The sequence below is a fragment of the Camelus bactrianus genome, chromosome 5 (assembly GCF_048773025.1).
Source record: "Camelus bactrianus isolate YW-2024 breed Bactrian camel chromosome 5, ASM4877302v1, whole genome shotgun sequence".
NCBI lineage: Eukaryota > Metazoa > Chordata > Mammalia > Artiodactyla > Camelidae > Camelus > Camelus bactrianus.
Window position 1 is genome coordinate 37128341 of NC_133543.1, and position 2984 is coordinate 37131324.

A 2984-nucleotide genomic window follows, 5' to 3' on the forward strand; every position below is an offset into this window, starting at 1 on the left:
GCAGAGGAAGACACAGTTCCTGAAATGATTTGGCTCCATGACTGGAGTGCTATATTGAGGCTCTCTCATCTTCCCTCTCCTTCTGTCGTCATCTTTCCATGATCCCATCAGCATCACTTCAAAGAAGCAAACCTCAGTTTATCCCTATGCCAAACATGTATCACCCCTGCCAAAATAAGAGGTGAGGAAACCAGCTCTATGTACAAAAAAGTTCCTCTAACTTCATTAAAGATAGACAATCCACCTCTAGGGCCCTTGAAGGGAAGTGGGTGGTAGGTGGCAGGTGGCTGTCCTTCTCCTAAGGATGTGAGCAGTTTGGGGAGGAGGTTAGAAGAAGGAAGGAAGGTGACACCCTCTTCCTCTTTAGGCGAGCAGCTCTCTAAATTCTCTCCATCTCAGTGATTCCTGTGGTTTAAGGTTCCAGCAATGTCACCTAGTAATTCCTCTGGGAGCGGAACTACGGCACTTTCCTCCCCTAATGACCTCATTTCCCCGTCAGGCTTCTGTAGGCTTCAGTGGACATGTCACTGAATGGTCTGGGTTCCCTGGTCAGCGATTTGCAGTCAAGCCAAGGCTGGGACAGGCTGTCAGAAGGAAACCAGCTCCACCCACTCCTGCATCCATGAGCACTCCTTGAGAAGAAAAGGAACTCACTCCTCTGCGACGACACAGAATTCCCAGCGTTTCATGAAGAGCTTATAAGACAGTCCAAGGCAGCTGCTGACCCACTTCTAGAAAACACATACTTTCTCTAACAAGGCTCTCCCAACTCTCAAAAAAATGGCACAGCATGGGCAATCAGAATCTCACTAGGGAGATAACAGAACCAGGAAAATGGATCAGGCGGAACGCAGAACTTGGAACTAAGCTGGTGAACTTGAAGGCACTATATATAAAACTAGTTTTTCCAAGTTGCATCAAATACAGTTTCCCTGCTGAGGTCTCCGTTATTTAAAAAAAAAAAAAAAAAAGAATGGTGCTGAGAATGACTGGACGCCCCAGGATATCAACAGCATAGGGTTGTTCTTACTGAAATCTGAAAATTCTCTTAATAAATGGAGTTAGAAAGAATATCTGGCAAGGCTCCCTCCTTTTCAGGAAGCATTATAAAATGGCAGGGGTGGGAGCCATCCCAAATTACAGAATATCATGCTGACAGTCCTAGCATCACTGGCTTGCACAGACCTCATTGAACGTGACAGGCTGGAAATCTAGGTGGTATAATGAGGCTCAGCCACAGTATTTTCAAGGGTGCTAGCAGCAATTTCATGGCTCTTTTCCCCTAAGGCAAGTAAGCTTTCCAAATTCATCTGTCTATTTTCATATATTTTCTTTTTCTTCATTGTTCTTCCCCCTATATGTAATGTACTGACATTCAGTGGGTTGTGCCAGATTTCAAATACATACATCCCTCCAGGAAATAAAAGATACTCAGACTTCTTGACCATTTGAATTAAAAGTGAACATCTTCCTAGAAAATATATGATCAAAATAGTTGTTTTCTAAAGATAATCTCATGTAAGATTTATGGCTTGCTTTATTTAGGAATTATATTTTGTTTGAAATCATCAATGTTATTTTGTATCAACACTAAAATTATTTTAATGAAAATAATCATCAAAGTTCACATAAGACAAGTACATATGATATTTCTTATTTTAGAAATGGGCAATACAGAACAAGATTGAAGCTGTAAATCTTAAGGCTGGTGTGGACTGAACTGGGATTATGTAATTGAGATGTCCCAGTTTCCTGCAGAGGCTGACCTCAATTACACACAGGATGAAGTATCAGAGTTTACAATTGCCCTGATGCACAATTAAGAAAAATGTTATAGCTTAAACGTAGAAAAGTTATATTTGCATATATGCAAAAGGAACAGATAAGTAATGAAGTTTATGGTTTTATGTTGTAGACAATCTCTCTAACATTATTTAACCATACAGTGTTGTTGTTCAACGAACTAGTTTTACTTGTAAAATGACATAACACGAAACTATTTTTTTCCAAGTAAAGCCTTTTGCTATCGAAACATCCATGATGGGTCCACCAGAGCTGTTTTCTCTGCGGAATGGTTGGTAGTTGAAAGAGATCCACGATCCATCTGACATTTTAGGTACCCCCATACATCATGGGGAGAAAAGCAGGACTTAGTACAAAGGGCAAGAAAGCTTGAGTTAGTGGGTCTGAGCGGGCGATCCGTTTCCTGCCCTATTCAGCTTCTCCAGTTCTCAGATGGGAATCACAGCCCCTTTCCTGTAGGGTGCCGGCTGTGAGACTCTTTCTGAGAGACCATCTCTGCTTTTTTCACTCTCTTCCTCTTCTCTTCTTCCTCCTTCCCCTTGTAGTCACTCTTGACCTCTCACTTGCTCTTTCATTCACCCTGGGACCAATATTTCTGAGAGCAGTGAGGGTTCATCGTGAGAAACAGTCAGTCACTACCTCTTGGCCCAGGAAAGGGGGCATGCAGTGAGTGCATGTGGGTAGGCGGGACAGGAGAGCAAACACAGAGCAGCAGGGGCTGTTCCTGAGGAGTCATCCTGCTGATATGACCCCAGATCCTCTATGCCTAACTCGGCCTCACTGCACGATGAGCCTGACTACTTCATTCACCTGCGGTTCTGACGGACCCTGGTGGACCACCTCAGGCACTCTCTGTGCTATGTATTACTGAGGATTTCCTAGAAAAGGTCGAATGCAGAGAATGATGTTTTATAGGAATATTGTACTTTCTCGTTTCCTCATGTGGGAGAAAGAGAGGAAGCAAGCTCTCTGGTGTCTTTTCTAACAAGGGCACTAATTCCATCAGGAGGGCTCCACTCTCATGACCCAATTACTACCCAAAGGCCCCAGCTCCAAATGCAATCACATTGGCGCACTGAGGCTTAGAGTTTTAACATATGAATTTGGTGATGGGGGAAACAAACATTCAGTTCAGAGCAGAAGGCTACTGTGCAATAAATATGTGAAAGGGCTTTATAAAC